The sequence below is a fragment of the Cryptomeria japonica genome, chromosome 8, assembly GCF_030272615.1.
Source record: "Cryptomeria japonica chromosome 8, Sugi_1.0, whole genome shotgun sequence".
NCBI classification, from domain to species: Eukaryota; Viridiplantae; Streptophyta; class Pinopsida; order Cupressales; family Cupressaceae; genus Cryptomeria; species Cryptomeria japonica.
In genome coordinates, this window is record NC_081412.1 from 500,276,394 (window position 1) to 500,303,911 (window position 27,518).

Genomic DNA, 27,518 nt, shown 5'->3' on the forward strand with positions numbered 1-27,518 from the left:
ATCACCGATTGAGTCACACAGGCTTGAGGTACTCCAATTGGAAATCCTAATGGGAAACTACCTACCAACCGGTAGTCACACAATGCTTCCATGTGCTGGTTCCCATAACTACATGCCGGTTCATCTTGAACAAATATGCCTCTTCACTTTGGCATATATACCGGTTCATACATATGTCGGTTCTCTCTTCTCACCTATCACATGTGCTGGTTCTCATCATGTCACATATTGACATCAATGACAACATACAATATCATTATCTCTTCATACCAGTTCACATAATGCCAACAAATTCTTTATTCAAAGAATAAAGCATTTCTCCAATGGATAAACTCTTGTGCAAAGGCAAAAGGGATAACCATGGTCAAAGTAATAAATGCTCGAGGAGACACATGAGTGCAAGTTGAAATAACCATAAATGGTTATGTAAGAGCCATTAATGGTCATGTAAGAGTCATAAGTGGTTTGGAAGACTTTGGAGGTTAAATTATTGAACACACAAAGCATTTAATGATTTCCAAAGACTTTGGAGTCTTTGAGAAGTGACTTAAAGTTGCTTAGGAATGTGACAATAATTAGGGGATGGATTAGGTTAATTAGGAAGGGGTTAGAAGAATCTAGAAGGGGGTTTAGGAATGCAAGTGGATTTGGTGGGTGAGGGAAAATATGATTTTATTAAAATAAAATTAATTTATTTCAATAAATGTGTGCAAGTTGCATTTGTACGAAAATGCAAGTGGGGGGGGGGGATTTATGATTTAAATAAATGTTTTATTTAATTTATTTAAAAGAGGAAAGAGGATTAAATTGAATAAATAGTATTTATTTATTTAATTGATTTGTGATTTTGGTTGAATGAATTAATTAAAATAAATTGAATAATTTATTTAATTAATAGGAGAATATTTGAAAATGAATTAATTAAATATTAATTAATTAACTGATGGCTAGTGGATTTTTAATCAAATAAATAGGGAATATTCATTTAATTAATTTGGACAGATTTATGTGACTATAGATATTTATTTTCAAAATTCTTACAAAACTCAAAATATTCTCTGTAAAACTAGAAAATCCCAGATATATTTCTGCAGAGTTTCTTTACAAATTCTTGCGATCATTTCTAATTAGTCCTGGTATGCATTTATAATATTATGGATGCATACAAGCTTCAGAACTTTTCAAAAGGTTTGTTACAACAAACTTCTTGTTTCAACAAGAAGTAGCAAATCTTTTCCACTTTCTAACAGCCCCTTTCCCGCAGTTGTCATTCTACGGCTTCTTCTTGAACCTCTGCATCCAGCACAACATATTTTCTTGTCGACTCCTGGTACACATCATCAATAGGCCATGAAAAGTTAATAACTTTCTCTTTTGTCTTGGCTAATCTCTTCCAAGAGTTCCTCATTTTATTGACCTCTGAATTTAGGAAACCATATTGTGATTTAATTTTCTCTATCTCCTCCATCGTTTTGACAAACAGGGAAGTATAATGTGTATTAATGATTCCCTTTATCTTTAATGATAGGTTAGCTCCTAATTAATTAAGCCATATTTGTTTATCCTTCAATTGAGTAGGACTGGCGAAACCCCCGGGGAATAATTCAAATACTTTCTCAATGTACTCTTTCTTATACAAGTTAATCTTCCTCTCTGCATTATCTACTCCTTCTACTAACTTTGCTAGATCCTTTGTCATGTCACAAGTGGATTTCATAATAGGGTTAGCCCCCGCCTCATCATAAGATACACAAATAATTTCTAGGTCCTCCTCTCTAGGATTCCACTTGTCCAAAATAGGCATTAGAACAACCTTGTCTCCATTGAGCTCATTCCACATATCCAAAACTTTTCTCATAGTGTTGTACACCAATGATGATCCTATAGTATCAGCAAAACTCAAAATTGTGGCCCTCACTCTCTCTTCATATTTATTTGCAAACAGGGTTTGAGCTTGTTTTAGCTTCTCCAACACCTGAGGAGTGATCTCAACTCATTGGGAACTAGAAGGTGCAGGAGAAGGTGGGAATTCAATGATAGGGCTAGTAGAAGGAGGATGTGCAAGAGAAGAAGCAATCATCAATGTTGAGGACTCACCTTGATGGTATTGTCCTGCCAATTGGCTTTTCAACTTAGCAATAATGCTATCTCAGCTCATTACCTCTCCTTTGGCCTCATTGTAGGCTTTTAAGACTACCTCTAGCTTAGCTTGGAGATCTACCCTTTCCTTTGCTTCTTTCTCGCCCACTACAACACTGAATTTTGCAGTCTCTAAAACTGTGCTAGCAGCCTCCACCACTCCAGTACTTTGTACCCTTTTTACTATCATACCTCCAAGGTAGCTGGACTCTAGGGTACCCTTTTTCTTTTTATTTTCATCTCTCTTCAGAGACCACATGACTAGAGAAGCACCATCCTTGCTGAAGGTTACTCCTTCTATAGGCTTGATCTCTTTCCTGACTGCCTCTAGAACCAAGGCATCTGCTATGTCCCATTCAGGGAGGATGAGTACACCAACCTTTCCTACCATTTCCCTTCCTTGCTCAGGAGTGATGGTCTTGAACTCAGTGACAATTACTTTCTTCATTGCTTCCTCCACTATAGTTGCATCCTTGTGGTGCTTCTCACTCTTTCTCTTCTCACATCTGGCATTAAACTTATCAATATTCTGCTTCCACACAAACTGCATGAAAGCTCCTGAGGTAATAAAGTTGCTATCAGCTAAGAATTCTTCACTGGCCTGTTTAATTGCAGGTTCTAGTTCTTTGCCTTTGAACTCATTGCTAGTTATCTTCATCTCAGCATCTTTTGGCTCTTGAGGTATTCCATCCTCTATTTCATCATAGGTATAGGATATCTCCCAAAGACTCCCTAACTACAATAATTGCTCAGCTCCTGCCTGCTCATCTCCTATATGAATAGGGGATTCAGATGGGGGATACAAGGGCTCATTAGATTGCACTTCTTTTCCCACCCTTTTCTTCTTTGGGGAGTCTTGAATGTCAATGACATCTTGTATTTTCCTCTTCCCTCTTGAAGTAGAAGTCTCCCTTGTTGTTGGCACTAGCACACTGTACTTGGATTTCTTATGTAATACATAGTCACTAGGAGAGATTGCTTTAGCAGATGTAGACCAAGATAAAACTTGTCTTGCCTTCTCAGGGTTATTTTTAATCACTGCTTCCCTCTTCTCCTTCAATGTTTCCATTACATCTTCAAAGAAAAGAATTAGGAAATTTTCTTTTTCCTCAAAGGGTTGGAAATTGGACAAAGGGTCATAGCTGGTGTCAAATTGATGCACAAAATCTAGAGCCTTCCTGTAGGTCACCCACTTCTCTTTCCTTAGCTCCTGCTCATCCAAATCAAACTCATTTATGATGATGTATTTAGGGAATTGGAATTGATGAGGTCTGCCTTTGCATACTGCCCTTTTCCTAAACATACTATTAAAGAAATCCTTAGGGTCAGAAAACCTTGACATTGCAGTGGACAAATGTTAGGGTTGAGAGAACTCCTCAAAACACTTCCACCCACCTTTGGTAATCACAAACTGATGTGCTATTGTTACTATAGGCAAAATGGTCCCTTTTCCTCTGTTAGATAGCTCTACCTCTTGTACACTCCCAATGTGCCTAAGGACTTCTGCAATTCCTACTTTCAGTGGGACTTGATATGGCAACAAAAATCGAGTGCCTCTAAAACCATACACTTTGAAGACTATGGAAATAGGGTACAAGTACATGTCACCCCAATTGTGGATAATTTTAATTTCTTCAACAAACTCCTTAGGCCTAAGAAACTCCAACAGAGCTTTAGGGACCCTTGGATTCTCTGAACATGAGAGAATTCTGATCTTGGATGCAAAGCACTTATCAAACTTCAAGTGACTAGCATCTTCTCTGTCCCATGACAACACTGTGCTCCATAGCTGGACTAACATTTTCTCCCCATCTTTTTCTTTCACTAAATCCATTTCATTGGCAAAGTAGTCGCCACCCTTGAATAGAATCAGATGCATGAGAAGGGATTACCATCCAAAAAGCCTATCCACCTTACCATTCTTTATCCCTATGAAACCTTCATGGATTACATCAGTAATATACGGGGCATAATCAAATGTGACTGCCAGAGAAGGATTTAAAATTTCAGCTATCATTAACATGTAATGAGTTGACATGTTTACTTTAGCATCCTCTTGAAACATCTGGCAAAGCGACTAGTATAACCCTTTGGCTCTAAGAGTGAACAAATTTAAGGAGAAAGGCTCCATGGTATTAGGTCCTACAATAGTCAATCCACCTATTTTAACAAATAATTCTTTAAGAGGCCCATTTCTAAGATGATTCCTTTGTGCATTGTAGACCTGAGCCAATGATTTAAATTAATGGCCTCCAAATAATTGGAAACCTCACTGAGCTCGAATAAATTTCTAAACTCATCATCATTTTCTTAATGAGGGTTTTTCCATTTATATCCCTAACACTTTTGGTAATAGGGTCATAGTTGTGTGCAATCTGAGTTAGGAGATCCACATCCACGAACACTTCAGGGACCACCAATTTACCTACATCCAACTCCTAAATACTATTCATTGGGGCTATGGAGTGTCTCATACTGAATCCCACCTTTGAATAAACCCACACCAAACAACCCTATCTATGGGTCTCTTAGCCAATTACCCTTGTCATACAAACCTTTTCCTATTCTCAAGCAAGGAGCCTTGGGCACTAATTCTTTAACCTTAGTTGCTACGTTTGTGGACATAGACAAGTGTTCCAAGAAATCATCACAAATTTCTCTCTCCTGGTAATTAACTTTCCCTATGAAGTCCCTTGTAGGTACCATCTCAATGATATGCACATATTTTCAATTACTAATCAAAGAAATTATTTAACAGAACACAACCACAATTCAATCAATCATTGAAGTAACTGGTAAGCAAGATACAAGAAAACCTGTTTTCGGCCTGAAGAAATCTGCTCTGCACTAGCTTTTCTACAACAACTCTTCGAAACAATGTCTACATTCAATTGATGTGAGCTTATCTATGGAAATCGGTCTCTTAACTGTGACATTGATACCACATGCTTTGACCATCACCTTAGAATTGAATTCATGAATGAATTCAAAAATTTCACTCCAATGGATCACAACATGTCTATGTTTCTATCACTTTCTTGTTTCACCATTTTGCAAAGCCTAAAATCCATGCTTCTTCATCAAGTGAAAACATGCCAACCGTTAGATCTAGCGAAACTTGCATGGCCTTTACTTTATTAACTATTCTTCATTCCGTGACGGGCTCAGATCTCTTTCACCATTTTGTGAAAGCTAAACATCGTGCACTTTTACCAAGCAAAACCATGCGGGCCTTCTGATAAAAAGGAACTTGATCAATCTTTATTTTGTCCTATGACTAGCAATTTACCCCACTAACCATTCTTGGAGCGTTTAACACTAGCGGTTTTCACTATTTCGCGAACGGTAATTACCCTGCATCTTCGGGCTATGAAATGGTGCCCACCGTCGGATCATCCTTGAGATACCTGCCTTTTAACAAACTTAACCGGTAGAAGTAGGCCCTCTGACTCAGCACCATCCACCCTGGCAACCGGCTGGCAAAAGAAACCAACATGTCAATTTTTTCTTTGTCGAACAACTTCCACAAGATCCACTTCAGGTCCACCACATGTATCTGACAACTTGTCTTTTTGTCAATGGTCTAGTCTATCTGCTCTGCCATGACACCAACCAAGTGGCTGCCAGGTCACTTTGCTATTTCATGAAGGTTAAATCTTAGGCACCATAGGGCTATGAAATAGCACCCACCATCCGACCAAAAGGAACTTGATTGGTCTTTATCCTTAGTCTTTGCCTGGATCCTGGAGCCAATTTTCTTTTCGTCATTTTGCGAAGTCTAAAACCTGAGCGCTTTTGTCTTGTGAAACCACGCGGCCCATCTGATCAAAAGGAACTTGATCAGTCTTTATCCTTAGTGAAAACCTGAATGTCGGACCAACTTTCACCTTTTTCAACTTCACGAACAGTAACTCATGGGTATCTTAGGGCTGTGAAATCATGCGCACCTTGAGATTAAAAGGAACCTGCTCACTGGTTAGGAAACCCAATTAATCATTAAAAACTTTAGGAAAAGCTTAGAAAAATAATGCGCTGCTAGACCCATCTAGGAAGAAATAAGAAGAGGGGGGACACTTCTCATGACAAACGGACCCTTCTTTAAGTGAATAAAGTAATGCAGAATTAGAAAGAGAGGGTTTTTCTTAGACACTAGATCGATTAAGACTTAACCTTAAACCCTCTTTGGACCTAAAGCAGTTGGAGGTAACAAGGCCATACCCGACTCAAAATTTTCACAGACTTAGCCAATTATGGGAGAAGATTACCCATTTTTTAAATAGTGATAACAACGGCTCTGACTGGGGATGGTTGATCGCAAGATCAACACAAGAATTCAGAAACTCTCTAGAGAAACAGACCAAACACAAGCCCAAAAACAACAACTAAAGCAAACCTAAATATATACAAAAGGGATCTATTGTGCATGGACATCAAGAGAAGTAATGTTTCAGGAATTGTCCATGCACTGGAAATTCCTATACTTCATCATTCATATTCTTCATAAAAATGAGTCTTTTCCATTAAGATCATAGACCACAAAGGGACCGATCCACAATGACTCAAATTTTGTATGCTTTCACTTATCATGTCCTTTTATATTCCATTGAAGAATTACATCACCAATTTGGAACTTTCTCAATGAGGTTCTCTTATCAAATAGGTATTTGGACTGCAACTAGACCTTTAGATTCCTTTTGTGGGCCAAAGTTCTGATCTCTTCAACTTCCACTATCTGAATCATCTTGTCTTCCATCGATTCAGATAGATCCATGTTTTCAGCTCACATGAACTTATACATTGGAAGAAAATTATTAACAGACACCTTGGATTGTGTGCCATAAACTTATTCAAAGGGTGAGACCCCAATAGCCTTTTTGACAGTAACCCTGTCAATCCATAAGGCTAATTTCAACTTCTGGTCTCAAGACCTTTTATTCTCTTCCAAGATTTTCTTGATGATGTTAAAAAGCCTCTTGTTACTAGATTCAACTTGCCCATTACCTTAAGGATGATAAGGTGAAGAGTAAGACATAATTTTTCCATGACTAGTGCAAAATTCAACAAAATCTTCTAACCTAAAGCTCATGGCATTATCCATTACTATCTTTACAGGGACTCTGAATCTAGTTATAACATTATCCATCAGAAAGTCAATAACAACTTTGCTTGTGGCTCTCCTAGTGGGTATATCTTCAATCCATTTGGTAAAATAGTCAGTAGCTACTATAATCCACCTATGACCTCTTCCTGATTTCTCAACAATCTCTCTAATAAAATCAATGCCCCATTGGACAAAAGGGGCTTCCACTGTGACTGGGTTGAGGGGTAAAGCTCCTTCATACTTTAGTTTGGATGAAAACTTCTGGCATGAGTCATATTTCCTAACATATTCATGTGCATCTTTAAACAAGGTAGGCCAATCATATCCAACCCAGACTATCTTACCAAAAGTTGTCTTAGCAGAGTAATGACCTCCACACACACCATCATGCATTTCAGTTAACACTCTCTTAGCTTGGGATTCATCCAAACACATTAGTAGTGCCCCATCTCTATTCCTCCAAAACAGATCACCCTGAATCAGGACATATTTTTGTGACTTTAACTTCAGAGTTCTTCTCTGATTATGTTTCATTCCTTCTGCAAAGGTTGCATCCCTTAAAGAATGCACTATCTCTGAGTACCAGGGCTATGTTTCAATACTGGTGACCAGGACATTCTCAACTTCAACATTATTTAGTTCAACATCAAGAAGGTTTGACTTAGCCATAAGCTTAGCAAGGCCTAAACGTCTCACCAATTTGGTGATCTTTATTTCCAAATCAAACTCCTAGATTCTGTTTATACATCTGCATCTTTTACCTATGACCTCAGACTGGGATAAGATGTCTTTGACAACAGCATGTGGGACATAGGCAATGACTTGTGCATTTACAAGATATGGCCTGAAAGCTTTGACAGCCTTAACCAAAGCATATGCTTGCTACTCCATGATTTCATATTTTAATTCTGCAGCCTGTAAAGATTTACTATAAAAAGCTATAGGATTTTCATATCCTTCATTATCCTTTTGTAATAAGATTGTAGCCACTGTGTGATATAAAGCGAAAGAAAGCAAAGAGAAAGGCTTACTATAATCAGGGGATTTCAACACTGGTGCCTCCTGAATAGCCTTTTTGATCTCAGCAAAACCCTTTGAAGCTTCTAGATCCAAGCAAAATTGTGTATCCTTCTTAAGCAATTTGACAATAGGCTTGACTATCTTTGCAAAATTTGCAATAAATCTTCTAACAAAATTAACTTTGCCCAAGAAAAATTGGATACATTTAACATTCTTTGGTTTAGGCACATTGTTTATTGCTTCAATTCTTTTAGGGTCTATTCTTACTCCTTTAGAGACAATATGCCCTAGTAGCTTCCCTTCAATAACAACAAAATGACACTTCTTAGGATTTAAAGATAATCCAAATTCCAAAGCCTTATTGAAAACCTTTTCTAAATGTCCACAGTGGTCATCCGCCTTTTTGGAGAAGCATGTTAGATCATCTTGATATACTACCATGATGATGTTGATGAATTCTTTGAAAGCTACATCCATCCCCCTCTGAAAAGTAGCTCCAACATTTTTCAAACCAAAAGGCATTCTGACATACACATAAGTTCCCCAAGGGGTGGTGAAAGCAGTTTTGAATTGTTCTGATTCTTTTACCAACACCTAGTTATACCCTGAAAACCCATACATCATAGACAATAGGTCACAACCTGTCACTCTTTGCAATAGAGCTTCCATATTAGGAGAAGAATAATTATCCTTCAAGGAAGCAACATTTAGGTTTCTAAAGTCAACATAGAGTCTTATGTCCCCATTCTTCTTTCTCACCGGGACCAGATTTGAGACCCATGATGAATGCCTTATAGGCTTAATAATTCCCCCTTCCCTTAATTTGGTTAGTTCTTGTTGCATCTTAGATTCCAATAGGGGGTTAATAGGTCTTTTCTTTTGTCTGAAAGGCTTAGCATCTGGAAGCAAAGGGACTTCATGCTGAAACAAATCCTGTCTATACGCCTTTAGATCTTCATAAGACCAAGAAAACACATGCTTATATTTTTTTAATAAATTAATGAGATTCACTCTGACATGAGGAAGCAACTTTTTCCCAATATATACCAACTTAGGGGATGATTATGTCCCCAAGTTTATTTCCTCTAGCTCATCTAGCTTAGTGGTTGATTGCTGGTGCAGGTGACTGTCACTATAGCTGAAAATACCCTCAAGCTCTACCAACCCTTTAGGTATTTCATTAGTTTCTAACTAAACCAAGTCATTTCCAAATACAGTTTCTTTGTTGTCAACCACTTCCACCAATGCATTGCAGTTAATTTTCTGTCCATCGTAGTCAACAATGCATTGTATGAATCTAAGAATATCTTCATCATCAACAAACACTTTCCAATTATACACATTGTCAGGAATAGAAGGCCTAGCTTTTATCTCCACTGTGGATATACCAGTTAGTGTTGCATCATCATTCTTTAATGCAACATTAGCTAAGAAGTCTACCATGATATTCTTAGATCTTTCTATCCAATTAATAGAAAAAGCACTAAAATGCTCAATAACATCCCAGACTGCATGTTTGTATCTTTTCAATCTATCATTATTGGATGCATATTTGGATCTTACTTGAGAAACAACTAACTCTGAATCTCCTAACACTCTCAACAATTGTATCCCATGCCTTTTTGGAACTTCAAGCCCCAATAATAGGGCTTCATATTCAGCAATGTTATTTGTACACTGAAAGGCTGCCAAGAAAGAATACTTAAAAGTTATACCTGATGGGGACACAAAAAAAGATCCTTCTTTAGAGAAAGCTCCATCAAAATACATCTTCCACAAACCATGCTGTTGAGATTCCAATTCAATCACAATGGAGTCAGTGTTCTTTAATTGGGGTAAAATTGGCAGTACTCTAAAATTGTCAAGACCCACATCAATCATAAAATTGAGCATGCTAGGATCTACTTTCTCAATTACCCTAGGGGCACATGGTTATCTGTACAAATTGACTTGATTCCCATTAATTGGGATGGTAGCATATGACAAATCCAATTGAACATTTCCACCTACTACTGCAGCCCACTGCCTAGATAATAACATGCCATAACGATGCTTGGTGTCAGTTACAATAACATCCATCTTATATGTCACTCCAGGGAATGTTTCTATCTTCACTTCAACCTCTCTCATTGTACCTATCACAGGCACTTATCTGTTATCCATAGCATAGCATTTCCCATATACTATACTCACTGATAGTCCTAATTCTTTCATAACACCATAAGGCATTACATTAGCAGCTGCACCAAAATCTATCATACAATTTTTAATCAATAGGTTATTCACTAACAAAGTGAAAAAGGAAGGATAAACCTATGAGTGTTCTTGTGTAATAGTTGTTCCAACATAAACCTCTGGGGTTTAGAACTCCTGATCCTTTTCATCTTTAATTGAACTGGTAGGTAAAACTGTGCTACTGTCAGATATGCTAGAAAATAAGGACAAAGCAACTTCTCTATGTTCTTTTATTTTCAATAATTCTATCAATCAGACAATAACTTTCATTTGGGTAAGAGCCTGAGCCATGTCAAATGTGGTATTACTGCTCAACTCAATATTAGTTTTATCTCTTTCTGCCTTAGGCTGACTTGCCTTCTTTGTTGTGGCAGCTCCTTGTGTATCATTAGTAGCTTTATGATCTGTACCCTTGGGTACTTCTTTAACTTGATGTTTCTTCTCTTGACCAACTTGAGGCAAAGTAGAACTACTTGCTTCTTTCTTCTAGGATACCTCTTTTATAAACATATAACCAGGTTCACCTTGATCACTATCCCTTTTAGTGCTCCTTAAGTTGTAATTATGCTTGGCTTTGGCTATACCAGCCTTAGTGAGATTTTTTACTTCTTCATCACTAGGCCTCTTGAGATGAACTTCTTCATCTTCGATTGTTACCACATTCAAAGTGGGATGCCAATCAAGTGTTAGTTGTCCTTGGTAGGACCTTTTACTATCTAGCACATCATAATCACTAAATTCACTTTGTAGAGATTCCTCATCACTTGCTATGATAGTTTCAAACATATTAATATCAGGCTCAGCCTCTTGTCTCATGGATTCTTCAAGGGCTTGAGCTACAACACATTGATGAGGAGAATGTGGCCCATCACAAGCAATACACCAAGGACTGTTCTCTATGTTATGAAGATTTTTTCCTTTTAAAGGATCAGGGGTATCTTGGCTCTCAGTATTTTTTGGCTTTTCATTCTGAGGTTTACCATCCTTCCAGGTAGTGTTATAGGGCATATCATGCAACCTGGGAGGTTTGTCTTGCCAGTTATAATGGGGTTTATCATTTTTGCTAACCTTGGCAGTAAGATCTTTCATAGGAGTCACTAACTTCTCTATTTTATCTTCTTCTTTAGCAACTTTGTTAGTTTGTTGCTTTGATTCCTACCATAGCCTACGATCAGTTCTCCTTCCTAATTTTCGAGATGCTTTTCTATTGCTCTCTACATTTATATCAATTCTAAATGCATCTCTAAGGCTATGTGGATTTTTATCCCTCAAAATATAAGACATTTTGGAATCAAATGCATTGTAATAAGTGTTTAGGAACAAGTTGTCATCTAATCTCATTACCTGATACAATCTATGCATTGCTTTTGGAAATCTAGCATTAAAATCAATGACTATTTCATTATTAGACTTTTTGATATTGTTAAACTCATTAAGCATGAAGCTCACATTTGTTTTATCACCATACTATTCCTGAAAGCAACTTTTAAAATCCTCCCAAGACCCAATGCTGTTCATAGGAATACCTCTATACCAGTCTCTTGCATCATCTACTAAAGACTGTACAAATAGTTTCATGATGACATCTTCATCCACAATCTCATAATCATCGATCAAGTCACCAAAAGATTTTAAGTGCTCTTCTATACTAATTGCATTATTTCCAGCAAATTTATGAAGTCTATCTCTTAACTCAGTAGGAACATGGTTAGGATCCCTAGGATTCCATCAAAAAAGAGTTTCCTATACAGCTCTAAGTTAATAGGTCTTCTCTAGAATGGGTTAAAAGCATGGTTATTACCCATGTTCATTCTTACACTGGGGCTTTGAGTTAGAGGGATCTGGTTACCTTGGTTAGTACCAGAGTCTTGATTGGTTGTTGCAGTGCTAATAGGCAGAGTCGACTGAATTTTAATAGGAGGGAGTGGGATCTGTTGAGGAAGAGGTTTATTATGATCTACTGAAGGAAATGTGATGGGAGGTGCTTTCAGATAGCTAATCTTCCTTTTGACTTCTTGATTAGCTGCTTCTAATTCAGCCTTTTCTAATTCCATTTGTAAATCTTCTTTCTCTTTTCTCATCCTATCCATCTCTCTTTCATGTGCTAAAAACCTATGAGAGATCTCCATTGTAGTCTTAGATCCAGACCCATCTTCCATGCATTTCTATTTTCCTTTATCAACATCATTTCTAGCAGGCTGTGGGTCACTAAGAACTTCCTTATTTGGTTGGACTACTGACTTATATGCTGGTTTGGCCTTAGGAACTAGAATTTCTCTAATCACAGGACCTTCATCTTCACTCTTAGCCTTTTCTTGGGTAAGCAACTCGAGGACAACAATTTGTCTCAGGAGCCTATCTCTCTCCATCAATTTTGCTTTTACATCCTTCTCCATATTTTCTTCCTTTTGTGCTCTTAAGGAGATCAAATGATGGACTCTTCTGTTCAGGTCTTCTATTTCTTGGGATACTTTATATTCATCAGGGAAGATTTCTTTAGAGTCTGAGATATTGACTTAGTCAATATCAATTAAACTGATGTTGTTACTACTTATCAAGTTTCCATTAGTTTTATATCCAAAGTCATTCTATATACTCTAGTCGGTTACTACTATCGAAATGTTCAGTCGGTATGCACAATCTAGTTGGTTATAGAAGAAAGTAGTCACAGAGCCTAGTATGCACCGAGCTGTCTACCGAGTATCATTCTATGTCTACTGAGTAGCAAAGATGAAACACCGAGATGATATACACTGAGTGAAACATGTTACTAGATTCATTTAACCTAGACACACAAATGAAAACATGTTACAAGATCGAGGAACATAGAATCGTAATCACATTCGAAATTGCACTTAAAAATTGTGTATGATTTTGAGGTCATCTAACCAATGAAGTATTTTGCATGGTTATTCATTCAAGAAATCATGTTTGTAAGATCGAAGCAATGAATTAGATCATCGACATAAGAGATCTATTAATATAGCATGGATTAAAGTTAAAAGTATGAGACATGGATATACACAAGTGTATGAAGAAAGACATTTGTGATGCATGAGAAAGCACTAAGTGTTATGACTGTTACAAAGACACAAAGGTCACCGAGAAAGATTTCAGAGAACAGTCAAAGAACAGAGTAAACAGAAGGGTTTACCAAGTTACTTTATGGGTTACCAAGGTATGCTATAGGCAAGGTAATCTTTTTTTGAGCACATAGAATCTATTATAACATTCTAGATGTAAAGTTGCAGATAGTTGTAAAGATTTTATTAAAAATTTTGAAGTTGTAAGAGAAACCTTTAATAGGGTAAAAGACTCTAATCAAGTCTATAAATTGTAAAGCCTCTAACTAGGTGCAACATTTATATTAAGTGTTGTAAAATGCTTTAGCAAGGTAGATCTAACAGATCTTGATACTCCTAATAGGGTAAGCTATCAGAAATAGCTAAATATGTAGCTCTAATCGAGCAACCTTTATTATTGAAGTAGTGAAGTTGTGGGTGCCATCCCCTATGTAGTTTTTCTCTCTAACCAAGAGTTTCTGCATAACCAAAATATATGTGTTATGGAGTGAATCATGTATGATTGTTATTTATTTGTTTTAGCTTTATGTTATGTTACATTAGTTTTTGGTTTATGCATAACAGTAAAGATATTGTTGATAAATGGATTTGAAGTACCGATTCACCCTTCCCCTCTCAATACATTACCTTTCCATATTGGGCCTAACAATTGGTATTAGAGCTTGAATCTTTGAAAAGGGTTTAACTGCCTAAAGAGAAAGATCTTATCAATGGAAGGATACAAACTATCTCGGAGGATTGTGTATCTGCAAGAAGAATTTGATCATGCTAATCAAGTGATTGCAGACATGCAAAGGCAAATGCAAAAATCTTTGAAAGTGAGAAGAAGATTATCTGATGATTTGCAAGACTCTCAAGATTTAGTGGAACAAATTGAGACATCATTTGAGAACAGTATATCTGAAGAGATAGAAGAAATGATTGGAGTATTGAAAGAAAAGAACAAAGCATTGACTGATCAACTAAAAGCAATGAAAAGAGAACATGAACATTTTAGCACATAGATGACTGAAAATTTTGATGCATTAAGGACAACTGAGGATAAAGTAAGAGATCTCGAAAAAGAGAAGCAACAACTTGAAGCTTTAGTATCTGATAAGAATGATGAAGTCATAAGGTTGACTGGGATTCAACAAAATCTGTCAGATCAACTAGGTTATGCACATCATGAAGCAAATCTGAAAGATGATGAGAATCAAGCATTGAAACTTGAAGTATCAAGGTTGACCAATGAACTTGAAAGAGAAAAGAAATCCAAAGAAACACTGAAGAAGAGTTATGAAGCATCGAAGATGTTGGATGAGCAACTGAATACAAGATGACCCTACAAAGATGCAAGACTCGATTACAAAGGAAAAGACTCTACCGAGAAGGGAATATGTACTACCGAGAGAGGAGAATCATCAAAGCAAGCTAGAATCAAGATGAACATCAAAGGAAAGAAGCCTATTTGCAACTATTGTGGAAATCAAGGTCATACTGCCAACAAGTGCCAAATCAGAAAAGGTAAGCAACCAAATGTTGCTAAGTCCAATAGTTATTGTTACAATTGCAATAAATATGGTCACACATCTAATCAGTGTAGGACAAAGTCTATTAACAATTATCAGAAGGCAAAATTCAAAGGGTTTTGTAAAAACTGCAATAGATATGGACATAGTACCGAGAAGTGTTGGTTTAAGCAAAAGAACTACATGTGGTCTGCACACCGAGCAAATACTAGAGGTTGACAAACTCACATAGATCCTTACCGAAAATATTCTGCAGTACCATGGGATTACAATACAAGGATATGATGTGAATGTTGTGGAAGATATGGACATATAAGTGCCAACTACTTTATAAGGTTTGGAATGAACAACCGAAGATCATGGAGAAATCCTGGTATGGCATGTTTTCATTGTCACAAAGTTGGACACTTGGCTGGAGATTGCAGAGATCAACCTAGAAAAGACATTGAGGAAATAAAAGAAAAATTAAAGATGATTTGGAAAAAGAAGGAAATTGTGTCAAATGAAGAAAGCACGTTACCTACCGAGTTAGGTGCTCCTATTCCAAATTAATCGGTAAAGGTATGAAGGGACTGCATTCTCTTAGGGTTAAATCTTAACAGTTCCTACTTTATTATGTACTTAATTCAAAATCTACATAGTTAAGATGTAGTAGTAAGCTTGAAATTCTATCAAAGTCTTTTGGAGCACTATCCAGGAAACCTGTCAAGTCGGTGAATATAGGAAGCCTGCCAAGTCGGTAAATGAAGGAAGTCTAGCTACATGGTTAAAAGAACAAAAAGGAAAGAAATTTTAGTGGAACCGAGTGCATTTAATGTTTTTGACCTAACCTGCACGGAGCCCGATAAGGTATATTGTGTACTTAAAGCATTTTTGCGATCATTTTTCACTCACCAAGTTTTTGAGAGAGTAGAGCAGAGCGAATCAAGGTGATCAAACCTCCTACAAAGAAAAAATCAAGGTATTTACATCAATCTCATCGCATTGTTAAGCTGGTTTACTGATCTTATCAAGTTATTATTATCTGCTAAGCGAGAAGCATCTGTCGTTTGAAAGTCCTCAAACCCTAAGGATCTTTTGTTAGCTTTTATCTGAAATCTACAATGGCACCTAAGATCCAAGACCCTATTGTTGTTAAGAATGTTCAGAAGCCCTCACTAAAATACTCTTTAACTCCCAAAGTTGCATCTAAACCGGATGACAAAACCGTATTTTCCCTCATCCCAGATAGAGTGTTATTAGTCGAGGATGTGAGATTCTTCACCAAATGTCATATTGAAGAACTCGGTCACGTTGAAATTAAAGACTCCTATGATGAATTGTGCACCGATGGTAAAATGGATAGCAAGTATGAGCATATTAAGATCAAGGGATTGACTGAAGCCCTAACCTATCCTCATGTGTTCAAACCCCAGTGGGTCAAGCTTGTTCTCAGCAGAGTTCATGATGACTTCATGTGGCTAGAAGAACAACCATTTAAGATCATGTTAGTTGCGTTTAGAGTCGCCATATTAATTCAAGGGTTCCCCCTTAAAAACCACACCTATCTTATTCGAGGTCTCCCCTGCATCATCTAAGTGTCTATCGTCCTTTGAAGAAGTTGGTCAAAGTCGCAAGCTTCCACAGTCATTCCTCTCCTCCCTTTTGAATCGCTTCGAATCATTTCGAACCTCGGTTCGAAGTAGTTCAAAGTGGTTCGACCAAATTTTTCATACTAATACTCTTTCTTTGGCAGGAAGTATCTTTTATCGCGGCGGTCTTCTTTGAAATACTTTGAACCATTTTGAAGCTCGGTTCAAGCCTATTCAAAGTGGTTTTTGGCAAGTACTGACGGCGGGAGTTTATTTTTGGAGTACGATTCGCCGCTTTTCTCTCAAAGCAATCAATGGTCCCGTCAGCATGTCAAATCAAAAGATTTTATTTCTTTTTCAAGGAAAAGGGCATCATTGTTATGAGTGTGAGTAGACCTTCGTCTTATGAATGACTGGATATCACATGAAATCAATTATTATTAACTCATGCAAAAGGGTAAATCATTAATCGAGGCATTTATGCATCGACACCTCGAGCATGTCAATCCTGATGTGAGGTGATGAACTATCATTATCCGATCTTCCCATGTATAAAGTTCCCCTGTGATAAATTTTCATTCAGTTGCCTGGTAAGTTATCCAAAAACAAAGAAAAAGGATAAAGGAGAGGAGGTCTGATTTCGGAGAAAAGGAGCAGTTAGGGAAGCTAGAGGAGATTATTTGCTTTTCAATGGAAAACAGGTGAGCGTTTAGTAACCTTTGTTCTGTTCTGCAAAACTGTTATTTTCAAAGGTTTGTCTGAAAGAGGTCTTGCTTGTTTAAGTTGAGAATGAAGTTGGTTATGCATTTTCTCGGTAATGTTTCTAGCCTTGAATGTAAAAGACCAGTGATTTGTGATATCAATTTAGAAGGGGTAAATGTGGAAAGTCTTCAAGCAAATTTTCTTGCGAATACGGAAGAGGTTAAGGGATGTATGGAAATATTAATGAGCGGGTTAATTGAAGCTGCTGCGTTTCCCCCCGCCTTCGTAAACCCTGAACTCCTACAACTTTGCATTGACCATTATGATGTAAGAAGCAAGAGAATAGTAAGCAAAAATGGTAATGTCATACTTCCTGTCTCCAGGGAAACCATTTCCTCTGTTTTGAAACTAACAACAAGTACCTTCGCCGCTTTCTCACCCATTCAAGCTGAAGCTGAGTATCGGGAAAACCCTAGTATGTACCGAAACACCCTTGCCAGGAAATGGACCAAGGTTAACTATGGAGGTGGTTCTAGGCTCCCGAAGGTCATTACTAGAAGCCACATGAAACCCCACATACACAACCCGGTGGTATTATTACACAGGGTGAAAGGTTCAGCCGATGTATGTTTGTTTGAAGAATGGATGTATAGGTACATTGAAATTATTTTAAAGGGTGAACAATGGATGGATTGGGCGGAGATTATTGCCACTTCCCTGAGAAGCCAGCTCAAACGCGCCAAAGAGTCTAGAGAAGATTTTCGTATGGCCTCATATTTGACTTATTGTATTGCCTGCACATGTGATCTCGCCACTCTTCCACATGAGGTATGGAATGAGGAAATGACCATCTTCCAATATTGTCCGTTGTTGCAAAAAGACAGAGTTCTGGAGGATTTCTGTAAAGTGCATGATATATTGTTTGAAAACATTTATTTGGCTCTAGAAGGTGTTCAGATGCCATGACGCTTCCATCATCGGAAGCAATTTGCTGGGATTCAATCTTGGTTTCTACCGCAGCAGGAGAAACTTCGATAGTAAAGGATATGCAGCTCTGACCCTCGGCCTTGAAATCAACTCATCAGTTGCTCCGCAACTAGAAGATCTATGGGAAGACTGTGAAAATGAAGAAAAAGTCTTGAAAAGGGATCATTCTAGACTCACCTTGCAGCAAATTAGTTCTTTCAAATTGAAGTTCAAAACACAGGGAATCGTCGAAGATGGTTCATTTTTAGTTGAACCCGGATGGGAAGGATCAAACGAAGCAAAATTCTTGACAGTTGATTGGAGCAAGGAAGAAGATGACGATATTAATTTGAGAGCCAGATCCATATTAACTCATACGGATGACTGGCTGCAAAGGAAAAGAAATGGAAACATCAATGAGTCTTCTCCTAAGGTGATTTCTCTCTCGGAACCGCTTCAATCTGACATTCCACTTTCTCATGTTGCTGGTGATACATTGGCCTCAGATAAGAAAATAAAGTTTCCTTCCCAAGTCACGACTCCTAGGACGAGATCCCATTCCAGGAACAAAGCTTTGAAGCAGCCTAGTTCCCAGAAGCAGAAAATGACATCACCAGAGCGGGATTCAAGTGATAAGTCTCCTTTTCAAGATGAAGCAGACGATGAAGTCCAATTCATTGAAACACCAAAGACAGATCAACCCAATTTCTTGACTTTGATTAAAGATACTCAAATGATATCAACCACTCCCACTGTTCCTTTATGGTTGTCAAATTCAATCAATAAGAAACGGAGTTTACAACCAGTGGCCTCGCCAGTAAAAGATATTGTCACTAGGTATGCGGCTAGAGGATCTAAAGCAAAGAAAATGAAAACGGATGCTTGTCTCACTAAAGATCCAGTGACGGGGAAAATCGTAGCGGAGGTGGCTACTTATAAACAGAAAAGGGAATCAGGGGAAATTGATGAGGAAGGATTCAAAGTCACTTCCATTGAACTAGGTACCCTTAATAGGAGTACTGGTAATAATTTCTTTAAATTTTCTGCTGACCACATGCTCACTCAATCAGAAAAAGATTCTAAAGAGAAGAAAGAATTGAAAGCAATGGTGGTGACGATGGCCACATACATCAATTCGCTGATTAATTTAGGGCCTAACCCAATAATCCAGCTGCCTCAGCCATTCGATCCAAATTCCGCCGAAAGCTAGCAATTGATGAAACAGACGCAGAGGGGAAAACTGCTGTCTGACGCTATGGTTAGTTGGGTAAATAGCATATTAGAGCAAGGGAATAAATTTATTTCTGAAGTTACTAGTATCTATTCTGAGGGTGAGGCATTGCTCGGGGAGATTCAAACTTTGATACCAGTATGGGAGACAAAATTGTCACGGTGCCAAACCATAGTTTCTCAAGTGGCTGAAGTTGAAAAGTTTGGAGTTCTCAAATTCTTAGGTGAAAACCCCATGAAAGCCGCGGACCCGTGCACATTATTTATCTTGAAAAGTAATATGAGTTGGAAGGAGTCCATCTACAAAGAAGCCATCAAAGAGGTCCAAGGCGTTAAGAATCAAATCACAGACATGCATAACGAACTGGTTAAAGACATGAAGATTGTCAACCCCACAGGCATTTTACAATTGGATGAAGGTAGCATGGACATTGAAGTGTTAACCAGGAGTTTCACCGAAGCAGTTGAACGGATTAGAGATAAAGAAACGCCCAAGGTCAATGATTTCACTTCGTTGGTAGGTATAGAATCCATGTTGCGCCTCAATGAGAAGCTGATGCCATGTCAGAGCCTAAAGATGAAGGAGTACAGGTGGCAGAAAGATGCATGTAGAGCCCGGCTGATGAGTTTAAAGAACCCGCACTCACAGGCCACGCAGGAATTCATGTCTACTTTCCAGAGCTGGAAGCTGGTACGACAAACCGTCGGAAATGAGGAGGAAGCCGGCGAATATAGTGGGAACTGAATCATCACCCGCTGGCGTTCTATCTTTTTGATAACCGCTTTCTAGTTTCATAACGGTTTCTTGTATTAACCCGATAGGGCTGGGTTTTAAGGGAGGCCCTTCGGGATTTTAAAAACGACTATAAATGCTGGGGCATTAAACTGTTTTGATGGGATTAGCAATAGAGGAGAAAAGAATAGCAAGTTAAATATAGTTTTAAGATAGATTTTTCTGAAGTACAGTGATTAAGGATAGTATATGCATGTTTTAGCTTCTAAAGACTTTGTGCATTGAAGTTGGATATACATATATGAAAAATTTCGAGTTATACTTTGAAACTTTGCGTTCTGAGTGTTGAATTATTATCACTTTGCGGAGATAATTCGGCGATTCGAAATTTCCTTATTGCTGTTGGTTAGTCGTAAGTTCATCTATTTCCTGTTTTGATATATGTTGAAAATCTAGCAGAAAATCCATTCTTTGAGATAGATTTTGCTGATTATATGTATGTGAATCTTTTCATTTGCGATCTGTATTTTGTAATTACCTCACTACCTAAGAGTAGTTGAGTGAACCTTATGCACTTTCAGGAAAAAGTGTAATTATAAAAGTTGAATTCATTGTAAATCAGATAAGGGAGTTGTACCTGCAGAAAAATTCAGAGAGGAAGTTAAAGTAGAATTAATACTTTCTCAACTGTAGTGAATGATTTTGTTCTCTTCATAACATTGGGCATAGAGTAAATTAAAAGAAAATTAAGTAAGAGGACAATCTGTTCACCAACAGATCACCAAGAAAATTATTAATTTACCCTATTTATGATCATGCCCGAGCCCAAAAAATCATATCACAGAAGGAACTGATCAGTTTGACTGGAGTAGAATCAGATTGCAGAGGAGTAAAATTAAACAATGTCACTGATGCAGAACTAAAATTTGCCATTAGAGTAATTGGTTACTATTTCTTCCAATTGGCAAGGGAAAACAGTGTACCCTGTGCAGCAGTAGAATTAGCATATAAAATTGTGAATAAAGGCATAAAAATTGATTTATGTGAGGTGTTACTGAAAAACCTATTTGAGAACCTGAACACAATCAGGAAGTTGAAGAAGAACAACTTGGCTAATACACTAAAGTTTGGATCACTGCTTGTATGCATGCTTTTCTACTTTGAGAAGTTCTTTCCAACAATCGATAAAGTTGTTTGGGAACTACACCAACCAATCACCCATCAGATCAATGACTTCATCAAGAAGCTAGGTGATAATTTTAATGATATTATGGATGATTACTTCAGCAAGTTTCAAGAGAAAATGCATAACAGGTACAGGATTCCACCCCAACTAGTGGAGAAATACAAAGATGACATATGTTTTGAAGTAGACACTGATTACTGTTATGTGAATGATGTGGAACCAAGAACTCAATCTTTGCCACCTATGGGTTACGAGATTGATTTTGACCTCACACAATATCAAATAGATGCATTCCTTACATTGCCAAGGCATGCTACCGAGCTGAGGTATGGAACCTATGAAGAAGTGAAGGAAAAGGTAAAAATGAGCATTGTACTACCCAAAGCTACAAGGAAGACAACAAAGATGATAAAGGCTTTATCAAAGAAATTCAAAGAATATTATTCCTCCACACCTATCAAAGGCACTATAGCCATTACCGAAGAGGAATCTGAAGCCCAAGAGGTAGCTATAACACTGAGCACCGAATTGCCTAATGGAAAAGTGTTGAAATGAAAGAAACAAGATCCATCGAAGGCCTCACCAACTCCTCCAAAAAAGAGACCTAACACAAGAGCATCTGCAGCTTCACCGAGTAAGAAACCAAAGAATGTTACTGTTCCAAAGGTAACCAAAAATTACAAGAAATCTACTCAGAGACTCATTTTGTCAAAAGAGTCTAGTGACACTTAATCTAAAGATGCAAGCAAATTTCAGATTGTCAAGAGAAAGAGGGTAAATGTACATAGTGTTGAAAACTTTTGTACTAATCTGAAGGAATATGGTGGATTTGGAGGATTCAGATATGTTAAATATGAATCTAGATTTGCTGATGAAAAGAGACAAATTGAAGAAGCTGTCATCTGCACACTTCTGAAATTCCAATTGGTCCCATTAGAAGTCTCTAATTCTCTTCCCAAAGAATTATATACACATATTGATAATAGGTGGCAATATGCCCTAGACTCGGAGAAACAGATCAGAGAAAGAAGTCTTGTACATCTCTTTCCTGACATGTCGGTAGATGAGATTAAGGATCATTTGAAAAACTGCCAGACACAATTCTTAGTCAAGCAAAAGGCCTTGAAACTGATGAATGGGCTATATATTGATGTGGAGAAGGAAACAAAAGAACAATGGCAAGTAATCTTTCGACTCAAGGATGCTGGTGAACAAGCTGCAGTTGAAATAGTTGATGTCACTGAGCAAGATCCTGATGTCACCGAGAAAGACTCTGCTGACACCTTTCAAATAGTTGTAGATATCATGGATACAGAGGCACCTGAACAGGAAATGATTGAAGGAAATGCATATGCAAAACTTATATCCAGTGAATCAATTTTGGAACAAGTTCAGCCTTATCCACCGGTCAATCAACCTGTCTCAACCAAAGCCCCTCAGGATACAGAGCAAGGCACCAAAGGTCACAAGTCTATAGCAAAAGGTACTTCTCAAGAAAAGACCTCTCAAGCACCTTCTAGCACTAAAAATGTTGCTACTAAGACACCAAGCACCGAGACACCAAAGGACGCTATAGAGGCTAAAGTAACTGACCAAAATGTTGCCTCTACCGAGCAACCTACCGAGGGTCCTCAAGCCTCACAAGCCATTGTTGTAGTTCAATCGGTGAAAGGTAAAGAAAAGAAGATGAAAAAGCATAGTTTCAAAGTTGATTTATCAAAACAAATAGTATTGCCCAATGTTGATATATCAAAATTAAAAGGGCAAGCACTCATTGATTTCAGTGAACTATGTAAAGCGAAGGCCGAACAAGAGAAACAAATGGCCATACAAAAGAAAAAGAAAGTACTTCAGAAGGTAAAGACACTAATAACAGATATGCTACCTATAGCTACAGTGTCAACCGATGCAGCCATCCATATTCAACTAGATGAACTCCTTAATTAGATAGAGACATTTGGAGTTGATGCATCTGAATATTTAAGCAAGCTAAAAGACAAGGAGCTCACTGCTAAAATGATAGAAGAGGTACAAAAATCTATAGCTACTGGAAAAGTTAAACTTGTCAAATTTATTGCTGAGTTGTCCCCTCAACTCAAGGACATTCTTTATTTATTTCAGAAACTCTATACATTTTCTTTATTTATTAAAGACATCAAAAATAAAACTGAAGCAATTGAGAAAGAGATCACCAATCTCTCAAATAAGTTGACCCCAGAGCCCAATTCAGTTCAGAATTTTTATACCAAGCTACAACAGCTTATGGCTCAACAATTGGAACTAAGGAATGAAGAACACAAGATCAGGATGGACATAGTGACACTTCAGACATTATGCCTTCCTCATCTTTCATCCATCCAAGAATAGATCAACCAAGCCACATTTCTATCTACTACACAAGAGGGAAGCACCTTAGATGGCTTCATATCATTATTGGCTGATATTCAAGCACGAAATTCCTTAGTGGATAGTGTACAGGATGCACTCTTTGTTGCTCTCACCGAAGCATGGACAAAGTACAAATCCATTTTTGACCTATTACCCCCACCGAAAGGTAACTAAATTTTGATGTTTATCAAAAAGGGGGGGTGATATAGTATTCAAAGTATCAAACAATAGGAGTGTAGTATACAGGGGGAGTATATCGAGCAGAGTGAGCAGAGTATCCAAAAGTAGTGAACAGAGTAGATTAAGCAAAGAACAAGAGAAACACACTGATCATTGATCACTGAGCATACAAAAATCAGAGTTTTGTACAGTATATCGATAAGGGGAGTATTTCTGGATATACTATTTCATTGACTAATGTATATACTGTCAGTTTAGTCAAATTTTGTAAAGTATATAGATTTTTGAGTTATGACTTTGAAAGTAGTTTTGTCAAACATCTCAACTAATGTCAAAAGGGGAGATTGTTACTACTTATCAAGTTTCCATTAGTTTTATATCCAAAGTCATTCTATATACTCTAGTCGGTTACTACTACTGAAATGTTTAGTCGGTATGCACAGTCTAATCGGTTATAGAAGAAAATAGTCATAGAGCCCAGTATGCACCGAGCTGTCTACCGAGTATCATTCTATGTCTACTGAGCAGCAAAGATGAAACACCGAGATGATATACATTGAGTGAAACATGTTACCAGATTCATTGAACCTGGACACACATATGAAAACGTGTTACAAGATCAAGGAACATAGAACCGTAATCACATTGAAAATTGCACTTAAAAATTGTGTATGATTTTGAGGTCATCTAACCAATGAAGTATTTTGCATGGTTATTCATTTGAGAAATCATGTTTGTAAGATCGAACCAATGAATCAGATCACCGACATAAGAGATCTATTTATATAGCATGGATTAAACTTAAAAGTATGAGACATGGATATACACAAGTGTATGAAGCAAGACATGTGTGATGCATGAGAAAGCACTAAGTGTTATGACTGTTATAGAGACAAAGAGGTCACCGAGAAGGATTTCAGAGAACAGTCAAAGAATAGAGTAAACAGAAGGGTTTACCAAGTTACTTTATGGGTTACCAAGGTATGCTATATGCAAGGTAATCTTATTTTGAGCACATAGAATCTGCTATAACATTCCAAATGTAAAGTTGCAAATAGTTGTAAAGATTTTAATGAAAATTTTGAAGTTGTAAGAGAAACCTTTAATGGGGTAAAAGACTCTAATCAAGTCTATAAATTGTAAAGCCTCTAACCAGGTGCAACCTTTAGATTAAGTGTTGTAAAATCCTTTAGCAAGGTAGATCTAACAGATCTTGATACTCCTAATAGGGTAAGCTATTAGAAATAGCTAAATATGTAGCTCTAACCAAGCAACCTTTATTATTGCAGTAGTGAAGTTGTGGGTGCCATCCCCACCATAGTTTTTCTCTCTAACCAAGAGTTTCTGCGTAACCAAAATATATGTGTTATGGACTGAATCATGTATGATTGTTATTTATTTGTTTTAGCTTTATGTTATGCTACAACAATTTTTGGTTTATGCATAACAGTAAAGATATTGTTGATAAAAGGATTTGAAGTACTAATTCATCCCTCCCCTCTCAATACATTATCTTTCCATATTGGGCCTAACAAATGTTTCCATCAATTGTTCTATGTACAAAATATCTGACTATGTTAGAACTACTTCGGTCTTTCCCAAAAAAACTAGCATGTGATATCCTTTGATTTGAACAATGGACATCTTCTAAATTTCCAAATAAACCAGAATGGAAACCTAGAAAATCATTCTTAGTTTCATGGGAAGATGAATTTGAATTTACATAAATAGGTCTTTCAGATATCTTACCCATATTGGTGCTCTTCTGCACCCAAGCAGCATTAGATGGCTCATGAACCACTGATCTCTTCTGACCTCTAAATGACTTTTCAGGTAATCCTTCTTGCAACATTTCGCGAGGATGCTTCTTCATGAAAGATCTAGTTTTTTTTCCTCCCTACATTATGCTTGTTTCCTTAAAGAATTTCAATTATTTCAAAAGGACTGGTTAATATTATCAGAATTGCCACCCATAAAGACTGTGGGAAATATAGAAACAAGCTTTACACAGAAAAGTTGTTGATCTTTAAAAATCAAAATCTCGAAGATTTTCAGAGAGAGAAAGGAACACATGAATCAAAGGTTAGGAAAACAATTTTGAACATAGATATCCAAACAATATTTCGAACTAACCCAAGCGCCAATCTGTATCTAGATTCACACTATGACTCTCCTCGGCAGAGTTGCCGCTTTTGTTGTTCTCAAATTTTGATTCCCCTTTTATCCCCTGTAAGAAATTAATAACTCTGTCTGCAAATAGAGAGATCAAGGAGAAATAACCTTAGAGCAACATATGACAAGGTTTCAATGAACCTTCTACACTTTGAACTTATCCAAAGTTCAGGTGGGTATACCTCTGGTGAATAAATTCACACTCTTAAAATAGATCCACAGTAAACCAGTCCAAAACTAGTGAATCTTATCGCCTCAACACAAACTAAAACAATAAAAGAAAGCTTATGCTCATGTTTAGTATTGATCTACAAGAAATGTAGAAAGAGAGCTACAACTGATACCAGTGCCTTATCCAAGCTACAGAGTCATCTAAGTTAAACAAGGATTTCACAATTAAACATTTCCATACATCTAATCACCTCGGCTTCTATCAACCCCATACATGCCTGACATATATAAGAGTTTCTCCTTATTGGAATAGACAGTATTCATCAAATTAAAAGTCTCCAACAAAATAACCTACTGACAGAGATATTTCCCTCCTAAAGAGAAAAGCTAAGAAACATATCTATTAAAGACTGCATTACAATCCATGTTCAATTGAATAACCCTAGATTACCCAAATTGAAACTAGTAAATTATTGAAAGAAACCCAGAAGACAACACAAATTCTAGGCTCGAAAGATCATGGTCTGTATATTGATATTTATTTTGAAAATTCTTAAAAAACTCAGAATATTCTCTGTAAAACTAGAGAACCCCAGATATATTTTTGCAGAGTTTCTTTACAAATTCTTGCAATCATTTCTAATTAGTCCTGATATCCATTTATAATATTATGGATGCATACAAGCTTCAGACCTTTCCAAAAGGTTTGTTACAACAAACTTCTTGTTTCAACAAGAAGTAGCAAATCATTTCCACTTTCTAACGGCCCCTTTCCCACGGTTGTCATTCTGCAGCTTCTTCTTGAACCTTTGCATCCAGCACATCATATTTTCTTGTCCACTCCTGGTACACATTATCAGCAGGCCATGAAAAGTTAATAACTTTCCCTTTTGTCTTGGCTAATCTCTTCTAAGAGTTCTTCATTTTATTGACCTCTGAATTTAGGAAACCATAGTGTGATTTAATTTTCTTTATCTCCTCAACCGTTTTGACAACCAGGGAAGTATCATATGTATTAATGATTCCCTTTATCCTTAATGTTAGGTTAGCTCCTAATTCATTAAGCCATATTTGTTTATCCTTCAATTGAGTAGGACTGGCAGAACCCCCAGGGAATAATTCAAATACTT